The 22,409-nt window shown below is 41.4% G+C and overlaps 1 protein-coding gene and 1 long non-coding RNA gene across 7 annotated transcripts in view; one reads left to right on the top strand and one right to left on the bottom strand.

The window, feature by feature from the left end:
• Positions 1–1,473: 1,473 nt before the first annotated feature.
• Positions 1,474–14,243, bottom strand: LOC102460693 (uncharacterized). Of its 4 annotated transcripts, XR_012904388.1 has the most exons (8): positions 14,112–14,237; positions 13,506–13,572; positions 8,810–8,899; positions 7,908–8,109; positions 6,832–6,911; positions 5,323–6,276; positions 4,325–4,385; positions 1,474–3,303 (listed from the first exon to the last, which is right to left on the bottom strand). It is a non-coding gene; the product is annotated as an uncharacterized LOC102460693 (long non-coding RNA). The 4 variants fall into 4 exon arrangements; XR_012904390.1 differs by having other exon boundaries at positions 1,474–5,447; positions 6,111–6,276; positions 14,112–14,243; XR_012904387.1 differs by having other exon boundaries at positions 1,474–6,276; positions 14,112–14,242.
• A 51-nt stretch (positions 14,244–14,294) lies between these two features.
• The window catches only part of JAKMIP1 (janus kinase and microtubule interacting protein 1), a 217,993-nt gene continuing 209,878 nt past the window's right edge, over positions 14,295–22,409 (top strand). For 2 of the 3 annotated variants that reach the window (XR_012904384.1, XM_075930759.1), the window contains exon 1: positions 14,295–14,414. The gene's annotated coding sequence lies outside the window, so the exon portion shown is untranslated. Of the gene's footprint in view, positions 14,415–20,153; positions 20,346–22,409 lie in introns of those variants that run through there. The other variant, XR_012904385.1, reaches the window with a different exon arrangement.

Genomic DNA, 22,409 nt, shown 5'->3' with positions numbered 1-22,409 from the left:
TACCCATAGTACCTACAGTTTTCAGACACACACAATTTTTTTCTACCATTGCAACACATTTGTTTAAACAACTTAATTGTAGCCGGGTGGGCGATGAAACTTTTTGGTGTAAAAAGTACAAAAATAATAAAGCGCTGTAAAACTTACAACAATTCAGTTTTCTTCAAATTTCAGTTGTGTTGACATCCCTCCCACCCCCCGACTTCTTGCAAGAACTCCTAAGGGTACTCACACCACTGGTTGAGAAACGCTGGTCTAGATCAACAGTATTTTATAGCCCCGTGTGCTTAATATGTAATACCTAAGCATACAAATTGATACTTTCAGCGTTCTGAAAGCCTTCAAGATGTTGTGAACATAACAAATTATTCTTTCATGTCATTCAGGTACACACACTAAGACACCTGTGGAAGGTGTTCTTGCCACCATATACCCTCAGAAATTTTGCCCAGAAAGTGGGAGGCAGCTTTAATTATTCTGGAGCACCACTAGCCAAAGCTGCTGAAGGAGTGGTACTAAATCATCACTTCTAGGAATTGACTTGTAATACTCATAGTAATTTTAATTTCTAAAAGTCCCAATTCATGGATACCTATTACCATATCTTGTTTTTACTTCTGTCCATCTAAATATGAGCTTTTTTGTATGTGTTCTTTTACAGCCTAGTTGCTATGGAGATTACAGACACACACTTCCTTTCTCTCTCAGCCTGAAGTTGCAGCCAGAATGTTTTTTTGAAAACTACTTTTTATATTTCAGCATTGTCTCCTTTCAATACATTCATTTCCAAAAATGTGTTCTGCTGATCATGAAGCAAGAACTGGGAAATGGCTTCCTGCCTCTATTATCTATTTACACTTCTAATTGTTGTCTGACTCTATCCAATGCTTCAACACCTTTTTCATTGCATTTCCTCCCCACCCTCCCACATACATACCTCTCCAATGATCCTGGTTCTGGACTATGCAGACACTCCCAAACCTTTTCTCCTCAGATGCAGACTCCCTCCTGCCTTGTGAAAAATATCTGTTTTCCTCCCATCTACTTCCATCACAGGATTCCCTCAAATTCCTCCCCTGCTGCCTCTTAAATATAGGTTCCTCACTCCATCCTCCTCCCAGTTGTAGATTCCCTCCCACAAAATCTCTTGAGCTCCCTCTTTATTTGCCTTCCAGTTGCATTCCCCTCCTCTTTCACACATCTTGGCGGAGGGGAAAATCTGCAACTAATATAGGTTATTTTATCTCAAACAGACAATGGGTATGACAATTTACATCAGCTGTGGATAATTTCTGATGACTGAAGGCAGGAATAGTGCAAAGAAACTTTTAAGTTCTCACACGTGATACAATAAACCTCTTCTTATATGTTTTGCGCTACGAATTGTGAAGGAAAAAACTGCTAGACTTTCATCCCAGAAAGGCAAGTAATGTAGATGGAACACTTAAATCAAACAAACACAATCCAGCTACATTTTAAAGTATAATCACACATTTTATTTATGGCATGTACAATAATATTTGTAAAACAAGGATTGTAACTTTGTTTTATGCTCAACAAGCATGTTTAAGAAGCAGCTATTCTTTGTTATTAACAACCTGACAACAGGTACATTTTAGATGAATTTCAATTCTATGGAACTGCAGAGTAGTAACATGGTGCCAGTTTAAAACAAGGACATATTGCTAGATTCAAGCTAATGAAAATTTGAAATTAGAGCAGCAATAAGTACAGTAATTTGACTAAGCACTGGATAATGGAAATAATGCCCCTAAATGACAAAAAAGGTGAAAAACTGAGCTGTCCTTTATAAATGTTTTAAAAAAAGAGCGATTTAATAACTACAGAAGTTTCTATTCAAGGCTCTATAGCCATGTCTATACTCTGTGGAAGATCAATGATGCTGAGGTCCATCTTCTGGGGGTTTGAATTAGCGGATCTAGTGAAGATCTGCTAATTTAAACTGAGAGGGCTCCCCCATCAGCACTAGTAGTCCTGCTCCTCAAGAGGAGTAAGGGAAGGCAATGGGAGCCTGCTGTTTTGACATCTCAAAAAAATAATTTAAGATGTGTCGACTACAGCTACATAATTAACGTAGCTGGAGTTGCGTATTTTAAGTCAACCTCCCCCTTTAGGGTAGACCAGGCCTATGCGAATGTGCTGTAACAAAATAATAGTCTGCTATATATTAGTGATTATCTCACTGTCTCAAACTTTTGTCTTTCAATTGTTCATGTATAATAAAATAACCATATAATTTGACTATTTCTGAAATTCAATGCCTTCATATAACCACTCAACACAGACTGGACTGCATAGTTTTTCTTTATGCAAAAACTTTATTATAAGTCCTTGCTAAAAAAACCAGAAAGGTGAGAAGATTCAGACATCAAGTCTTTAAGGTGCCACAGGACCCCCCATAGTTTTTACTTGAAATTGAGTTATTCAGACAAACTGCACTCACACTTCTTTACCATTGTTACTTAATTTAAGCTTTACAAGAACCATGTGATGTAGGTAAGGAATATAAAGGGACTTCTTCAACCGCCACTGAAACACAACCACTTTTGAAGCATAAGACAGAAATTACTTAGTGGTGCACAGCAACAATACCTAACAGTTTAGGACAGGAAGAGAAACACAGTATCTAATTGAAAATTCAAGGTGAATTTAGGTGGGCACAATATATTTACCTGATATAGAATTTGTGTGAAACTCAAACACCCCATCCTTTGGAACTTTTATGATGAGATTTTCAAAAGCTCTCAGCATTGGTTTAACTTGGCTCCCATTGCATTCAATGATTTTAATAGGAGCAAAGATAGAACAGACCATCTAACAAAGTGCTTTTCACCCATGAAAGCTTATATCCAAATAAATCTGTTAGTCTTTGAAGTGTCACAGGACTTGTTTTAGTTAGGGTTATATAGTATAAGTTGTGGGTGCAGTATTTTCCTCCCCTTTTCTGAATGGAGATGATCAGTACTGAGTCAAGTTAATAGGTCTGTTTCTTTATTGGTAAATATGTAAAGTAAAATGACATACCCACCTCTGTAAAGTGACTTATAAGCCATTATAAACAGTGTATTTCAATAATAATTGAGTATATTCAATAGTGTAATTGCTTTCTATGAATTTTTGTCACAACTTTATGTCCATGTTCAAGTGAATGAAGACTTCAAGTTGTCACAACTGCAGCTAAAAGAATTTGGTTTTGCCTTTTAATCAGACAAGGAAGTTGTATGCTACTCTTAATTCATTCATTGAGCATTGTCCATCCTGTGCATTGAATGAGGAAGAGTCCTATGGGAAAAGCAACATGTGATCATCTAATTAAAGATTTATCATAATTAGAGATTCTGTTTTTCAGGGCTTAATAACTTCATTTTGAGGGGAGGTTACTTTTAGTAATTATTGAAAGCATTATGCAGATATAAAAAAAAGTGGGTTTTTTCGGAGCTCTCTCTGGCTGCGTCTAGACTGGCCAGTTTTTCAGGAAAATCAGCCGCTTTTCTGGAAAAACTTGCCAGCTGTCTACACTGGCCGCTTGAATTTCCGCAAAAGCACTGACTTCCTACTGTAAGAAATCAGTGCTTTTTGTGGAAATACTATGCTGCTTCCGTTTGGGCAAAAGTCCCTTTTGCGTAAAACTTCTGCGCAAAAGGGCCAGTGTAGACAGCTGAGATTTGTTTTCCAATTGTGAAAATGGTGAGTGGGGCTTTTTTGCGGAAAAGTGCATCTAGATTGGCACGGACTCTTTTCTGCAAAAAGTGCTTTTGCGGAAAAGCGTCCGTGCCAGTCTAGACGCTCTGTTCCAAAAATGCTTTTAATGGAAAACTTTTCCGTTAAAAGCATTTCCGGAAAATCATGCCAGTCTAGACGTAGCCTCTATGTATATGCTGCATCGAATAATGTAAATTATATCTATTACTTACTATCGCAGAATATAGTATTATGCAATCCTTTTAGAAATGTTCCATAGTGCCCTTTCATGTAGTACTATTTCAAATAGTACTAAAGTGCACTAAGGAACACTTAGGCTATTTCTAGACTGCTTATCACTTGCTGCGGCATGTAGTGTTATGTGTTGGTACCTGCTGCAGTGAAAAGCAGACTGCGTCCATGCTCCAGCATATAGCTACAGAGAAGTGAAAGGCCATTGCGGGGTGAGGAGGTGAGTGGGGAAAGGTTCCAGCAGAAGGATACACACAGCTAAAGCAGCAGTGATGATGACGTATGCAATGCTTGGGTAAGGGCAGTGCCATGTAGGGAACACAGCCACAGGACTCACACACAGTCCTCCCTTGCTTAAACACCAACTCACCATCCATACATGTAGCATGTACGCTACACACCACCAAGTATCTTCAGTGTGTACACAGGACCTACGCAGAACAATTAATGTACAACACATTATTGCAGTTCATACGTCACATCCCTGTATTCAATATCTCTGATCCATGTAGACAAGCCATTACCGTAGAACCTCAGAGTTACGAACACCTAAGAAGTGGAGGTTGTTCATAACTCTGAAGAAAACATGATGGCTGTTCTTTCAAAAATATATAACTGAACATTCACTTAATACAGTTTTGAAAGTTTACTATGCAGAAGAAAGATGCTACTTTTCATTTCACTAGCTGCCCCCCCCCCCCCCCCCCCCCAGCAGACCAGGGAGACGGGGGTGGCAGGACCGCCCAAGTCCTCCACGGCTTTGCCTCAAAGAGGCAAATGGTAAGCCTAAAGTAAATGCTGGCAAATAATAAAAATTAAAAGGCAAATCACAAACTGTAGACACTAAAGCAACTTTTTATTAATCTACAATATCACACATACTTGTGTAAACAATCATTGCCAAATAGACTTTTATCCACTGAGACTTTACACTGATCCACAATAAAGCTCTGCTTTCCTTCAATTTTAAGGCTTAATAATTATGATCATAATAATTAATAGTTTGATGAAATTAAAATACTGTAGGAACCCTAGGTCTCCTAGAACTCTCTTCCTAGCAATTTTAGTTAGGATACAAATGGTATATTCCTTCATTTATATAAAATAACGGACACAGCTGTTCTCTAAGGTCACATCTACACAGCAGGGCTAAAGCCGAAATAATCTATGCATCCTGAGCTTCCTCCGATTTCCCTTATGCCTCATAAAATGAGGGTTATAAGAGTCGAAGTAAGAAGTCCTCCAGCTCAACATTATTTTGACATAATGTCAAAATAACTGCTTGTAGTGCAGGTGAGGACTATGTTATTTTGGAACAACTGGCGTCATTCTGAACTAACGCTGCTGTGTAGACATATCCTAACTTACCACACAGGGTCCTCAATTTGTGAATTGCTCTTCTTTCTAAGAAAGCTTGTCAGGCTTCAGAGTCTTGATAGTGTTTCAATTCTTTCATAAACTTTGCATGTCCTTTTCTGCTTTTTTATATATTTCTGCAAAAAAAAGATACAATACATGCTATAATATATTTATATATATTACTAGAAAACTTACCTGGTGTTTATTGCCCAGGTCTGGCCTGGCTGCGGAGGTCTCCTGTTGGTCCCCAGATCTGGGCTAAGGGGAGGAGTGGGGGCCATGCTGGGCAGCCTGGTGGTGCTGAGGGTGGGTGTCTCTGGGTCCTGATGGAGGGAGGGGAGCCTGACCCTGGTACTGCTCCAGGGGAGGAGGTGTGTCAGTCGGGCCAGTGGCTCCTCCTCTCAGGTCTGGTGCCAAAGCAGAGGAGGAAAAGTTTGAGGCAGGGGGAGCCACTTACCTGGGCCAATAGCAGGGCTTGCCATCTTGCCAGCCCCCAGCTGGCCACTTCCATCCTTGTACAGCTGCCCCCCCTGTGATCACTTCCCCATGTATAACTGTCCCCAGTTGTGACTGTGCAGTATTGCATTCTTCTGATCCTTTGAGCGTATGGAAAACAATCAAACTCCAGGCACATCCCACTTTCTTGCCATAACCAGACCCTGACCTTACTTTAAGTAAGGATAAGAGAAAGCTGCACACCAAATTTTTTGGTCCTAGCTCTTACCATTTAGGAGGAGTCTTGAACAAACAGACTCACAGACAGACTATTAGATAGACAGATCGATAATATAACATGCCTCTTTTAGTTTGCTGTCTCTTTTAATGCTGAGAAGGCTTACTCGTTTTCCTGCTTGAGAAAGTTCAAACCACTGAGCAGTCAGCATCATGGTAATTTCAGTCAAAGGCAAATATGGATGTTTGACCTTCATTTTAATGCTCCACACATTCAAGAATATTATATACCTATCAACAACAGCGGGCAATATATCAGCAATTAACAAAACAAAGTTGTAAAAGGCATTTGTGTTTTATATATATATATATATATATATATATATAAATGAAATACATGTGTTAAATACTGCCTGGTAGTTAACTGTTTATAAAGTTAGGAAATTGCTAGTTATACAACTTCTACATGGCTAAGTGAACCTTCCTTCAAATCATTTTAAAGAAAAATCCCCATATGGGTACACAAATCTGCACTAACCCACAAGCACACATGACCACTCAACCTACAATACATTCCCTTTAGCCATTTCAGTCCTTCGCTGCACTTTTTTTTATGAATAGGATTAATAAAAGGTATTTGTCAAAATGCAATTTGAGAATTTCTAACATTTCCAAGCTATAAATATTTAATTGACCTCAGAGGCCATTCCCAAAGCCTTTAGCATTCTCTAAATCTTTACAGTTCAGAGCCCTAAGTTGCTTTAATATACTGCTTACAAGAGAGCATATTAAGAACAGTAAATTACCTGAATAACATATTCCACACTACTCTTACACGTTGCTTACCCTGTTGCATGGGCAGGAGGAGCTGAAAATTCCTTTGGAGATTTCCTTTTCTTCCCCTTGGACCAGCCACATTTTTTTTCCTAGAGAGGAGAGGGGAGGTAAAATACTTTGGACAACACTGCCCTTCACTGGTAGATCTAGCAAAGTCTAATGAAGAGACATAACTCCCATTTAGCAAACTAATATAGATGCAAAGCAGTTACATGGGTACCTTCACTGTACCATCTTGCATTACTATTGAAAACGGTATGAAGTACAATCATGGTTAATTAGAATGTTACACATACCCCTATATGATGTCTCTTCTGCTTAATGTACGTACAGCTTGAAACCCTTCCATTGTCATTTAACAACATATTAATATTAGTAGTTGTTACTAAATAATATGAAGCTTTTTCAGCCCTATATTGTTATTCTGAGCAGATACCTTTGGCACACTGGAAACTTTTTCCTTGACATCCTGCTGTTCTTTTAAGACAATCTTACTTCTTGAAGAAAAAGAGCTGTGCGTCATTAAATGTGTGGATTCTTTTTTATTTTTAAGAGTGCCTCTGATAAGAATGGACTAAAATGCCGTCTAACCTTTCTGTCTGATTTTCTGTAACTATTTATTAAATCCTGTATTCACAAGATGTAGGTGGAATTATGCTGCAATCACTCTCTAAAATGGATAGAACAATGATGGCCATCACATGTATTTCTCCAAGACAGCCTATTACCTTTTATACAAGATGAATCTGACTTAATGTTTTATGCTGTTGTAATATATTTTAAATATTTGTATTATAAATGGAAATAAAAAATGTGAACATGACAGTGAACAATGATTAATACAATGTTTTTACCAAATATACAAGTAACACATTATTACCCCCAAATAACTTTGTTACTGGTAGGGAAACACTGAAATTTGATTTGGGAATCTTAAAATAAATGCCTTTGTTTATTTATTGGTCCCATAACCAAGTATCAGTGTTGAAGAGGAGACCACAGTCATCTATTATTCACCTCTGAGCTCCCCTCAATCCCCCAAAAGAACTGCTCTTGGTGAGGGACAGTGGGTATGAAGCCCTTACCTTCCCCTTCTCAACATGGCCTCAGTTTCTAATGGTAGGTCCAGTAGCTTGGGAATAGGGAAGGGCAGATTTTTGGTTTCTCTAACCCACTTGTATGGGCGGCTTGATCTCCTCCCCCTCGCTGCAGCTCCAAATAAGACTGATTATACCAGACTCCTCTAACTGCTTGTAAGATGCGATGAGTCCTCCTCCCCAGCCTTCCCTGAAATGAAAGGCATCTTGACTGATTGCAAGAACAACAGCAGGTTTAAAAAAATCTTTTTAGTAAACTAGCTCCTTTTATTGTGCATATTGGCCTAGACCTTCTGGCAACATACCACAAAACTGAACTATTTCTATTCTTGGGCTTTATTTTACTGCTGTGGCCTCTGGAGATGACCCATGTTTATATTATATGTTGACTATATATAAACTCAACTATCTACCACTGTTATACTGTATTTCTAGAACATCTTCGTTAGATGTAGATAACTAAAAATCCTGTGTTTATCATATATTTTCTAAATATATATTCCTACTTCATTTTTACTATGATCTGTGTAACATGGGCATTACAGGACATAATCTAGTCTCCTAAACGTTATTTTGGACAATGACCTGAGCAGCTTATCTATTCAATTTATTGATGGAGGCAAGGTCTGTTTTCAGTTTCCACTGGGCATCAGATGCAGCTTCAAAACCCATAAAGTTTATAAAATGCATCACTGAAAGACTGTCCATCAACAGTAAACCTAACACACACTGTAGTCTTAGTGTTGGAGATAAAATATTGTAATCGTAAAAGGGATTGTTTTATACAAGTCAGAAGCAACAGACAAACTAAATTTTACTTTTACTGTCAATTATAGCACAAGCATTTAAGGATGACTAGTGTAAAAAATGTATCAAAAGTCAGACAGTACCTTCTGTTTGTTGTTCCAATTCCATAGCTTGCTTTATTATATATATGCAACAACACATCTCTACTGTTATTTGCAGCAGTACACAGAATTCTGTGGGGAAAAGATACCTTTAGGCATTACAGCTTTAAGACAATTACTGATACATAATTACAGTACTGTTGCATGTTAGTGTGGAATTTTATAAAAATGCTTGGACTCCCCCTGAAGTCAATAGAAGCATTACTAAGACAAAGCAGAGTGCTTTTAACAATCCCACTTGTCTGGTTACTAAGAACTCATGTATGTTACAAGTCTTTTTTGTACTAGTGTATTTGGAGGTAGCTGCCAAGCTCTGCCCATGGAAATATTTATCAATATAGCATGTAGTTAGAGAAAGATACAATGACAAGGGACACAAGCCAAATTCTCTTCTCATTTAACCCCATGCAAATCCCAATGGCTTCAACAGAGTTTTATTGGTGCAACAGAAGAGAATTTGACCCAATAACCTTCATTCCATGCCTAATCTGATCAGGTGCTAAACACACACATCTCCCATTGATGTACTTCCTAGATCAGGACTCCAGTGATGTTTGTTTTGAAACACAATAGCAACTACTGAATGCTAGTAGCAAAAAATAAAGGGTGTTTGATGTGACAAGAAAGAAAACCTGAGAGCAAAAATTTAGCAAATATGCTGCTGATTTTAGCCATCAAAACAAGTGCATCTGAGAACTTCAGCCACGGTACCTAAGACTGCCATTAAACATTGGGATTAGTTAGATATTGTTTAGGAGATTGGATTTGTCTTTATTTCTTGGCATCCAGAATTTGTATTTTATTTTTAAAAGGAGTGATTTTTCTAAATTGTCCACATAAAAAAAGAGCTTCATATGGGAAGGAGAGCCCAGTCTTAGGAGAAAAGTAGAGACTCACTGAACCTAACAACTGTCCTCAAAGACAGAAAATGGGGAAAAAATTATGTTTACTTTCTCCAGTTTTAAAGACCTAGTTCAGCAGTCTTTCTTTAGCAGAACTCTAAACAGCTGATGGTGCATTATGTATTAAAACAAACTAGCCAGAGCCATAGATACAAGTCCTCAGGGATTTTCTTCTTAAGCCGCATAGTAGCCTCTATTTTTACCTCCATTATCCTCAATCTCTTTCTTACAGCTAATCATCTAAACATACAGATCTATGTTCAAGAAAGCCATGCATGTGGCATTAGAGATCAATCATTATAGGATGCTTAAAAACTGTATCTTTGATGAAGATATTACTCCTCTTCTTCACTAGCTTCCCCTTTAGTTTACTGTTTATCATTTCCAAATGCTTTATTCCACTATTTGGCAGCATGGTCACTGATTATTTATATATGTTAATGTCGCTATTAATTTTATATGATTCGACACCATACAAAGACATGGTTTATCAGACTTTGCTTAACTCAGCTGTTCTGTGTACATAATAGGTGAGAATTTTTAGGCACTGTATTTGCAAAGCATACTTCTTCAATTAAAAAAATGTGACTCCCCACATATTGTTATCAGAAGCTGACACATCACGGATAACCTGGTTGCTTCAGAACAACTCTCTCCAGGCACTGACCTCAAACAAATACTGTGTAAATTGTGGGAGTCAGGGTAGCAAAGACTAGTGATAACATGAACAAACAAGAGCTGAGAAAGGACCCAAATGTGAATGTGGAGAGCCTTGACAAATCTTCGAACAATACAGTGCCCCCTGTCAATATCCTGCACTCCTGCAGAACTATACACGCTAAGATCATGGCCATGTTTTTGGAGCAATAAACTATGATGATGATGAGAAAATTAAAACACACACCAAGGATGAAAGTAATTACTAGGACTTAGCAGTCCATCAGGCTCCTTGGCAAGATGGGGAGGGTGGCTATGGGTGCCAGGAAGGGGCAGGTCTTTGGGTAGGAGGAACAGGTGCTGCCGCCACGGTGGCCAGGACCTCCAGGGCTGCGGTGGCAGTTGGGAGCCTCAAGGCTCCGGCAGTGATTTGAAGAGCCTGGGGCTTGGTCACTGCTGCTGCAGTAGTGGTAGCTGGGAACTCCAGAACCTTCTAAGTTGCTGGGCCCTGACACAGCTGTCCTATTTGCTCCCACAGACTCCATCAGCGGCCCTGCTGGCAGAACCACCGACAGGAGGAAACAAAAAGGGTAGTAACATTCAAGTGTTACTACAGTAGCGTTTTATTGTTGGCAGTGTAGGGGCTGGTACTGGTGGCTGGTTTTTACCTGCACCCTGTAACTGCCCACTTTCATCTCTGATACGCACGCACACACGGTCAGGCTAAGGGTCCATCTAGCCCAGTATCCTGTCAGTGACCAATGCCAGGTGCCCCAGATATAAATATATACTGAAGCACAGGGAAGACAGAATTGTACAGCTCTGTTAGTACTGACTTCAACCTACATTGAAGCATATTTAGTTTTTAACTCTATTTAGATCGGTTTGAATTGAATACTTTGTTCCGTATTTGAAATGAATACTCAGTAACGTACTATTTTCAACGTCATGCACATACACTGACCTATGGTGCATTAAGTTAGTGGGCTGAGTGAAAAGGCACTTGGAAGAGGGGAACATGGATTCACGAAGGGCAAGTCGTGCCTGACCAATCTGATTAGCTTCTATGATGAGGAAACTGGCTCTGTGGATATAGGAAAGTAAGTGGATGTGATATACCTTGACTTTAGCAAAGCTTTTGATACGGTCTCCCACAATATTCTTGTCAGCAAGTTAAGGGAGTATGGATTGGATAAACGGACTGTATGATGGATAGAAAGCTGGCAAGACCGTCAGGCCCAACGGGTTGTGATCAACGGCTTGATGTCAGGTTGGCGGTCGGTTTCTAGTGGACTGCCCCAAGGATCTGTTCAATATTGTTATTAATGACCTGGATGAGGGGATGGATTGCACCAACAGCAAGTTTGCAGATGACACTAAGGGAGGGGGAGAGGTAGATACTCTGGAGGGCAGGGATAGGGTCCAGAGTGACCTAGACAGATTAGAGGATTGGGCAAAAGAAATCTGATGAGGTTCAACAAGGACAAATACAGAGTCCTGCACTTGGGATAGAAGAATCCCAAGCATTGTTACAGGCTGGGGACTGAATGACTAAGTAGCAGTTCAGCAGAAAAGGATCTGGAGATTGCATTGGATGAGAAGCTGGATAGGAGTCAACAGTGTGCCCTGGTAGCCAAGAAGGCTAATGGCATATTAGGGTGCATTAGGAGGAGCATTGCCAGCAGATCTAGAGAAGTGATTATTTCCCTTTATTCAGCTCTGGTGAGGCCACACCTGGAATACTGTGTACAGTTCTGGGCCTCCCACTATAGAAAGGATGTGGACGCATTGGAGAGGGTCCAGTGGAGGGCAACCAAAATGATTAAGGGGCTGGAGCACAAGACCTATGAAGAGAGACTGAGGGATTTGGGTTTGTTTAGTCTGCTGAAGAGAAGAGTGAGGGGGGATTTGATAGCAGCCTTCAATTTCCTGAAGGGAGGTTCCAAAGGGGATGGAGAGAGGCTGTTCACAGTAGTGAGGGATGGCAGAACAAGGAGCAATGGTCTCAAGTTACAATGAGAGAGGTCTAGGTTGGACATTAGGAAAAACTATTTCACTAAGAGGGTGGTGAACCACTGGAATGGGTTACCTAGGGAGTTGGTGGATCTCTATCCCTAGAGGTTTTTAAGTCTCGGCCTGATAAAGCCCTGGCTGGGTTGATTTAGTTGGAATTGGTCCTGCTTTGGGCAAGGGGCAGGACTTGATGACCTCCAGAGGTCTCTTCCAGTTCTATGATTCTATGAAAAGGAAGTGTTTCTTTATAGATACACTAGATATACTAGATAGAATGTATAGTTTCACACATAAAATAATATTTTTACTATTAAAAAAAGATTTGGTTCCAACAAATTATGCAGTGTTATTGAAATTCATTCCACCCACACAGCACAATCATTTAGGCGTTAGGCAAGTGAAATGTGAGGCAGAAACACAGCCCTCAACCCAAGAATGCAGAGCTCACGGAATTACCATTCCATTCTGCCCCCCTCTGCACCAGTTGAATGGAGGTTCATGTTTGGTGTTCATGCAGCTGTATCTCTAGCTTGCCCTAAGGTGACCTTGCACAACTGCATAGGCAAGATTGGTACAGAAAATTTTCCTGTGGTATTCTATTCTATCCCTCTATCTGCTCACCCTATATGGGTGTCATTGTGCGACTATAATGTAATTAATACATTTTATGTATATTTAACAATATAATAGTACATGAAAATATACAGCAAATTTCAAGATCTTTTGGCAACTTCTAGTTGATCCACTGTGACCCTCGTAGAGTAAAATAAAGTGATGCAGAGGCAGAAGTATGGGGATGTATAAAAAAAATAAAATAACTGGAGTTAAGGACCCAAACAAGGCCAGATAAATCTTCTAGTATTTAATACATTTCAGTTTGTATTCTATTGTTTAACAGTGTGACTGTGATCTTTGAGTTAAACACCTGCGTTAACTGCCATTAAGCAACATCCCTACATTAAACCCATGAGGCTTTTTTGAACCAGCAGCATATCACCTATATATACTAAGTCGGTGTAAATGGTGTTAAATACTCCCCCCCCCCCCCCAACCAAAGCAAACCCAACCCAAAACCACACCCACACGCTGTGCGCATCATCACTGACCTGTTTTATGCAGATAACAGCTTTGCTGAAGAAAAGGCGGTGGGACACACCCTGTGCAGGGAGATGCCTATTGGACAAAGCACATCGACAAAGGGAAATTACAGGGAAAAGTCTCATTCCCTGGAAGCCTACTAATGTCCGAGCGAACCGTTAAAAGCCCGCTTGATGCTGATTGTGCCCTGGGTTTTAGCGAGTAGCAGTTCAGCGCCCAGCAGGTAGTGGGGCACTCTAGCAATGCCAGGCGGGTACAGCCAGCGATCAGGCCGTGCTGCACCCCGAGACACAGGCGGTCCAGGGATTGTCCCGTACGCGGTCAGCCTGTTTCTGTGCGGAGTAGCTGTCCGAGCCTGGGCGGGTGTAGCAGGCGCTGAGCACTCGCCGGGTGGGGATGTTGCGTGAACCGAAGCCCCAGTCCGTACTGCTCACTACGCCGCCCTTCCAAGCCCCAGCCCCAGCCCAGCCAGGCCCCTTCCCAGTCACCCCCGGGGGCGGCCCCATACGTCCTCCATCGCCGCTACCGGCAGCGCAGCCCCACGCGTCTGTCCCCAAGAGCCGGGCCAGCCCACTGCAGCAGCCGCTGCTCTCCCCACCCCGGCCTCTCCTCACCCGCCCGCGGGAGCCGCCGCGGCCTTTCCCCGGAGCCCGGACCGGCCTTGCAGAGGGAGGCGAAGGCTGCGCTGGCGCTTGGAGGGGCCGCGGCAGGGGGAGCAGCGCTCTCCGCCCCCCGGAGGCGGGGCGGCAGTGACAGCTGGGGAGCATGGGCGGGGCCCCTAGGTACAGACACTGGGCGGTGCGGCGCCGCCTGCTCCCCGGCTGCATCCAGACGGCGCTGCAGCCGCAGCGGCAGGTTCTCCTGGGGCAGCGTCCGAGGGATCGCGCAGGAATCCTGGCGGGCAGCCGGCGCCGCTGGTGAGCACCTCGGGGCTGGGCGGCGCGGTGGGCGAGCCGCTGAGGCAGGGTGGGGGGATGAAGGATGCTGCCGGGCAGGGATGGCGTGGGGCGAGTGGGTACCAAGTTCCGCTCGGGGAGCGGGCATGGCTGGGCTGTGAGCCAGGCGGCTGCTTTCCAACCCCCTCCCTGTCGGTGGCTCATTAAGAGTGGGACCCCGCTTCCCCGCCCACCCTCCTGTGCAGTGGGAGGGGAGCTGGACCGGTAGGCGCTGCCACCTCCAACCTCGCTGCGCGCAAAGCTGGGGGGATCCACCCTGCTGCATTCGTCCCCGGGGCTGCCGCTCACTGCGGAAAGCCGCCTCCGAACTCCGACCCCAGCCTCCCACGCCCAAGAGGCTGCGGGGTGGCCGCAGGAGCTAGTCCTTCAGATGCTCACGTCTGAGGCAGCGTGGGCTCACTGATTGAGTTCCCCACCCCCTCTGCCACTCTGGAGCAGCCATTAGTGGAGCTGGGGTGGGGTGGGGCAATGCCGCGCCTTGCTTAAAAAGGATTTCATCGCTTCTCAGGTGCCATTGTCTATCCGTTTAAAGTGGCAGTGAGGACCTGGCTAGCGCCTAACAAATTGTCTGGAGGAGGTCGAGTAAAGGCCCCTGGTGTCCTCACTCAGCTATTTTGGTGGAGAGGGAGCAGGCAGGAATCATAGAACACTAGAACTGGAAGGGACCTGGAGAGGTCATCAAGTTCAGTCCCCTCCTTCACATCAGGACCAAACACCATCTAGAATGGGCCTCAGCTGTTCCTCTAGCTTTATCCATCTCATGCCTTCAAAGTAGGGGTTGGATAATTGTACTATATATAGACATCCCCTCTGTATTTGTGAGGTTTGTGTTTCATTTATTTCCTTTTTATTGGTATTACTTGATGCCAAATCTTGCTTTGCTTGATTTCCATGGAGACTATTCATTTGAGAGAGGTCAAGAGGATTTGGACCCAAAATTGCAAGCATGGAATTCCCCCTGAAGTAGATAAGAGGGTTTGCAGGATAAGGCCCTCCTTTATGCATTTATTCAAAGGATAATGGGGCTCCCAATAAACAATATTTAAAGCACACAATTGCTTGTTTTCAACTTTCTTTTCTGTATCAACATTGAAAAAACAAACTTGTTCTGGAGATTTTGATGAGAAGAGTAGTCTGGACATTTATTTTCAATTTCCAATTTGTTGGCTTGTCTAGCTATGTTTAATGATGGCTGATATTTGAGAACTGTGTTCTTTTCTCTTCCTCTCTGACCCTCTTAATGTTGGCACCACAAGCAACCTTCAGATTTTAGGCCTCTGCAACTCCACGGAGCTCAGTGGAGAAGAAAGGGATTTATTTTTGATTAAAAAGGAAAATTAAGGGATGGTATAGTTGTCAAATAGCAAATATGCAATGTTTTAATAATATTATTCTGTTAAATATTTACAGTTTAATTGTCATAGTTATCATCCAACCATACTTCATTAGTCCCTTAAATGATTCAAATTGTTTCACATGTAACTTGTTGCCTCCATATAAAAATGCCATCAACATAAGTTAAACAAAAAAATAACCTTCTCCAGACAAACACCCAAACCCTACTACAACTGATTTTCAAAGTGAGAAATTGTGTAAAATGCATCTAGTGAATATCATGGCTGGGAAGAACATTAATTCCACTTCCTGCCAAGATTCCTTTTCTTTTCTAGCTTTTCCTCAATGAGATCATTATCATGTTCTTAGGCCTTGCTCCTGCAAATATGCATTTATGTATCTCTTTTCACATAATATCGAGACTACTGATCTACTGATATTATTCATGTATGTTTGCAGGTGTTTCTGCTCTGACTTTCACAAATCTAGGTGGCAAAGGCAGAAACTGCACTTCATGTTGGTTTGCCCAAGAAAAGTCATGCACTTGAGGAGATAAAGGTGACAAATGAGGGCAGGGATATTGGCCACTCAGATTCTGGAAGGGGGCATATGGAGTATATAATACACATATTTATTGACTGCTATTTATGTGAATATATATCAGTGTTGATTGTGTAATTTATTGGGACTTTGATACAAAATCTTTAACTTCGAGATAAGGTTGTTGCATTGTGTAGCTTTCCAATCCATACACTAAAAATCAAGGAAATAAGTAGTCACTAAATGCCCAAACTACTTCACCCATCATTTTTCCTTCTCATCTTCTACTATCTCTATCAACTCACAACCCATTATCATTCTGAACAACCAATAGCAGCCTTAATTCTAGCCATACAATGGACACAAATATGCCCATTTAAACTCTATTTTTTACATTAAAATTTATGTCAAATGTAGGACAATCATTAACATACATCACCCACTCAAGTACATTTTCCTAAGCAGTACAGAAAAGCATATCTCGGAGTCATCATTACCTAACTTGCTTTCACACCCCAGTAAAACAGTCTCAAAGCTATGCACGATGTGAGTTAGAGAAGGGACACCAACCCAATATATTTCCAAAGCAGAGATGAGTTTTTTTTTCTTTGAAAAGTGATCTCCTTCCAGAAATGAAAAAAATTTGCAAAAAAAAGATGCTATCTGAATTTTTAATTTTTTTTCCCCACTACTTTTAGTTTGGAAAAAGTCTTTTATCAAAATCTAGTTCCTAGTAAATGGATAATTTCTTTAATAGTTTAAGCCAAAAATGCCATGGAGAAATGAAAAATGCATTCTGAATCTTGAAAAACAGAAACAACATAATATTTTGTGTTTGTGTGAATATGTGTTTTGGAGTGTCTAACCCACTGTATTCCAGGGAGAGTTTTGTACTCAGTCACTGGAGGCTTTGTATGAATTATGGTGAATTTTGGAATTTTTTTTAGTGTATCTTAATTAGGGATTAAAGGATCCCTTGTAATTCCCAAATCCCAATTAAGGGGGGTGTGTGCTTCACTTTAGCTGGGCTGGAGGATCTTCCCTCCCCACTGTGGCCGGGCAACCCCTGTCCAGGGTGGGTCCCACTGGACTGGAGCAGCCTCCTGCCCATGGTGGAAGCTACTCCATCCTCCACTGTCTAACCAAGACTAGTAAGCAGTTAACTGGTTAACCTTTCACATCCCTAATCTTAATTCATGACTTTTGAAGGATTCAATGTCTTAATTCCTCACAAAAAGTCTTACATCTTCTCCTTTTACTGTATTGCAATCTATGGTTTAAATGAAGGGGAAGTAGATAGTCCTCTTATCCCGTGGCTTTGTTCAAGGATAGGTTTGAGAATCCATTCCCATGCTCCAGAATATTAAGGGGTTCACTTTCTCTTTAAAGATGAGATGGGAAAATTATGCCTGGGCCCCTATCTCTCCCCGAATCTAGAAGTAATGCATTTTTCCCCACAAGCATCTCTGAATTTGACTTACTCTTTCATGAATATGGTATGTATGCAGATCTTACATATATACACCCAAATCATTTTAGGAGGCCTGCCTGCAGATGATTTTGGGGTGTAGAAGGGCTGGAAGAAGGTACTTTGTGAAATCAGGTATAGAGTGAAAGATTATCTTGCTTGCTGCTTGGTTTTGCTACTTTCGGGTATACAAGAAGCCCCCGACTTACGCCATTGGCCCACATTTACGACAGTGCACGCCGCCTTTTGTAAATGAGGGTTCAAGTTACAACGCTTCCCCGGGAACCAGTCGTGTTGCAAGTCGGGGGGCCGCCTGTATCATTATGTAAGGGGACTGTTACCCCTTACTAAAACTCTGTGGGAGTTTTTTGGTTTATCAGCTTCAGAAGGGGAAGGGTTCATGAGACTGACAGACCCCAGAGACAATGGAAAGCAGCCAACACTCCAGCTCAGCCTGACTGACAGGTTGTAAGTGGGGATTGTTCTGGCTCTCTCTCTGAACAAACAAGCTGTGTGCAGAAGAGGTCCTGCAAAGACAGAGAGCTGAAAGAGGAGTACAAGAAGAAGTCCTGCAGGACAGAACCAGACACAGACAGGCCAAGCAGTGCAGACCCTGTGTTTAGCAGCAGACTGGCAGTGCTCAGAAAGCCAAAAGGAACAGAGAAGCAACACAAGGAGCTGGAACTGGCCAAGCAGCACAGCCTGCAGCTGGATGTGGTGAGCTACTGGGACCTGCAAAGTGTGGGGAAAGGCTCTGGACTGGGAGAGGGGTCTGGCCACTTAGAGACTGAGGCTGTGTGGTCACTACCAGTGCAAGCGTGTCCAGCCTGCAGCCCCTTGCAGCACATCCAGGGCTTCTAAGGAAGAGACTGTGAACTGTCCTTACACTCTGCAGACTGCTGTGTTGATGTCCCTGTGCTACAGAGCAGGGCTGTGTGTTCTCATTTAACCATTCTCATTGTTTCTTATTCTATTCTCTTTAATCAGTTGATGTTTAATCAATTGTATTTGCTTTAAACCTTATGAAGTGATCACTGGGCCAAGAAGGCCTGCAGTGTAAAGAGAGCACCTCGGAGTGGGGACACCCAAACTCCTGCCCCTAGTGACTACAAGGTCGGGGATTAAGCCCCAGGAAACCTGGGCCCAGCCTTGTTGGGGTTTCGAGGGCTCTGCTACTCAGGAGAGTGAAGGGGGAGCCCTCATGATCAGGGAGCCGTGGGGTAAAGGAAGTGGGAGCGGGGACTCAGATCCTTTCGCTGGTTCATTTCACCGGGGTGGTATAGAAGCCAGGAAAGTTCCCCACAATAGCGGGATCATTCCCCCGCTTACAATTACATAGTTTTTCACAATCGCTCCATAATATGATGAGACATTGTAGAGGGAAATGTTTTTGAAATTAAGAAAAAAGAAGAGTTGGGCCTCATGGAAATCCCTTATGTAAAATGTCATGTAATTGGTTAATCATCCGTTGGCTTTGTGAAAAGGATTTTGCTAAATAGATCTATGGATGTTTTTTTAAAAATGGTTCACAATATTTATGTGGGTTTCTCCTGATTCACTAAAACTACATTTCTGAGCTCAGGAGCTTGGAAAGATGAGTAAAGTACCTGTGACCTACAGGAATATGTAGAGAGCCTTTAGAAACTATGAATAAACAAATTACTAGTTTGTGTCAGCTTCATTTCCTCCAGGTAGCATAGTCCACAGGGGTCCTTGTTTGTTAATTCAGTTCAATGGTGGGGAATGGTTGAAAATGAAGAAAGTTCCCTGGCATTGCAGGTTTATTTTTTATTTTTATTTTTTTTAGAAGTGCTGGAGTGACTGGTGTGAAATGCTAGATAGTAAGTAGCAAAGATAATTTGTTCCTTTTTCTTATTAAGATATGGTAGTATTGATTTTTAATGTGTTTGGAGGTGAAACTCTGACTAATCAATCAATGTAGAGGTTAAAAGAAATGAGCTATCTGCATGGTCATCTTTGTGTGAATGTCTTTCAGTTGTTGCTAACTGCAGCCCTAGCTAACTGCACAGGTGCAGGCTCTGTTGGTGCAGCTCATTGCAGGATCAACTCAGCCTGTTTGCTTTGTCAAGTTTTCTCCTGTCTCACTCTTTTTCACTTTCTTTCAAGCGATTCTAGCAATCTTCTGCTTAAACTACAGTTTCCCAATTTGAAATATAACACACACATGAGAAAATAAGTCACATACCTTTCAAAGTGTCATGTAAATTCAGCCATAGTTCTATACATCTTGAGTATCTTGGAGCCATTCTAAAAAAGTATTGGCTGTCAAATATTTTCAGTCACCCTTGTTTTATTTTAGCTGTCACCTCTTTGTTCTGTACGGAAGTGGCAGTCTCAGTGTAACACTGCTGCATGCTGCAGTTTCGCTTTTGCTTTAGTTTGAATTTTCAGCATGTGCTGGAAAGGAAAAAAATTGTCTTCTGGGAATATCCTCTACAAGGTGCTACTTCTGTTAAAGCTAATGGGAATTATATGTATACATTTTGAGTTCTATGTGCACCCCACCTTGCTTTGATTTACCTATTCAGGTAAGAATGACAAACATTTTTTTTCTTCAAAATTTTGTTCTAGTATCTTGTCATCATTGTGTTTTAAAACAAATCAGCCTAGGTGGCAGCTTGCTGGCTCTGGAGACTGAAGTCCTTTCCTTTACTGTATAATGGGAACAAGAGCAGGAAGTTATAGTGCAATCTTTTACACACTTTTCTGCCACAGTTGTCTTAGCTGTTTACTGCAGTGACCACATGTAGTTTGAGGTGCATTTCATTCTCCAGAACCATTTTAAGACTTCCCAAGATGGTGACAATTGCAATGATGATTTTTTACTGTTGATTCCTTTTCTGAGGTCACAGCAGCACTTCTGTCAGATGCTATTTAAATCGTTACCTACATGGGCTGGATTTAAACTGATGACCAAAAGGGGCAAGGTTCCCAATTCCATTACCAATTCCCTATATCGTCTTGTCCCTCTTCTCACAATCTCCCTTTTCTCCCCACTCCTCTCCCCCAGCAATTGCAGTGGAGTGGGAAATAGTCTCCCTTGCACTTTGAATCTAAGCAGGTACATATACATGGGTGGGCATGAGGGCTATTTTTTTTTTACTAATGCTGTGATTTTGCATTTGGCTTTGGTCATTAAAGTTCCCTGGCATTGCAGGTTTATTTTTCTGGGTAGCTCTATAATTAAGAACGCTTTGTTCATTTAATCATTTCTGCACTTCTTGTGCACTTCAAAATCCGTCTCATTAGGTGGAGAAATCTAACTGCAATTGTGATATTGCTGCAAGTCAGCTTTTGTAAACTGAGTGCTGTGGTGTCGCAAGATGTTGCTCTAAACAAGGCAAACCCTCCTCTAGATGTGGAGAACATCACTCTTAACTTCAGCTACCCCAGACTAACACGGCTACATTTCTATCACTATCTTACAGTGCTGTTTGCATAGATGCAAACTTAACTGCATCTTGACATTTTCATTGGAACAGATCCTGTTTTCATCTTTCATTATTAACAGCTGGGTGATGCTGACTTGATATAGACTTTGTTATAACTGGTTTCTTCTTGACTGGATTTCATCCAAAAACATTGCAGATCTTTGTTTCTTAAAGAAGCATCCATTCACATGCTTTCTCTCCCCCATTCCTTGACCTTTTATTTAAACCAGGGCAGCATTTTATTCGTAGTTGTACATATTAACTCTCATGAGAATTGCTTTAACAAAGATGATAGTGCAAACTGAATTTCAGGTTGGGAAAATAAGTGCATTCAATGGACCAATGTGAATGATAGAGAAGCTGATTCACTTCTGCTCAACATAATCCCTTAACTTTTGCTTGGCCCTTTGTAATGCATGGAGATGTATCTGAGTAAAAAATAAACTTCAGTTTTTACTTTTGTTACATTAAATAGTGTAAATGTTATCTAATGCTTTAGTGCTCTAGATATTTATTATTATTTTTATGATTGTGTTTTGACTTTCTCCTCTTAATACACATTTTATTTGTTTCTTTTTGCTAGTGAGGAAAATATTTTGTAGGTTTTGTTTTTATATTCCTTTTGTCTGTTAAGAATGTGACAACATTCTTGATGACACCCCAGGATCTAACAGATTTTGGAACTTCAGTTTTACACTGGAATGTCAGAATACAGAAATGGTCTGTTCAATCTGAACTTCGTGTAGTTCTGTCTCTCCTGGTATAAGAGAGTGGCTGAGAGGTGTAATGTGCCAAAAAGAATGGAATTTTGAAGGATCTGGAACTTAGACAGCAATGACTTGCAATGTTTTTTTTTCTGTAGTAAGTTACCTTATAGTTGTAGGGTATTTTACATATTACTTTGTCTTCGGCCCAGCTCCTTATGTAATCTCATTTTTTGCTTTTTGTAGATTTTCTGCATGGCAGCGTTTCTCAGTAGTTATTTATTATGGCAATAGAGCTATTAAATCTTACTCCTTTTTGTAGTAAGCTTCTAGGTTTTGTCATACTCAGTAGCATGCTACCTGAGGACTGTGGAGTCAATAGTCTTAGCTTTACATTAACAACAGAAGAAAATACATGGGTACATTTTCTGGCATAGCTGTATCAAACATTTTCTGC

The sequence above is a fragment of the Pelodiscus sinensis genome, chromosome 5, assembly GCF_049634645.1.
Source record: "Pelodiscus sinensis isolate JC-2024 chromosome 5, ASM4963464v1, whole genome shotgun sequence".
In the NCBI taxonomy this organism is placed as follows: domain Eukaryota; kingdom Metazoa; phylum Chordata; order Testudines; family Trionychidae; genus Pelodiscus; species Pelodiscus sinensis.
The sequence above is the reverse complement of the archived record's forward strand: the minus strand, read 5'-3'. Positions and strand labels throughout refer to the sequence as shown.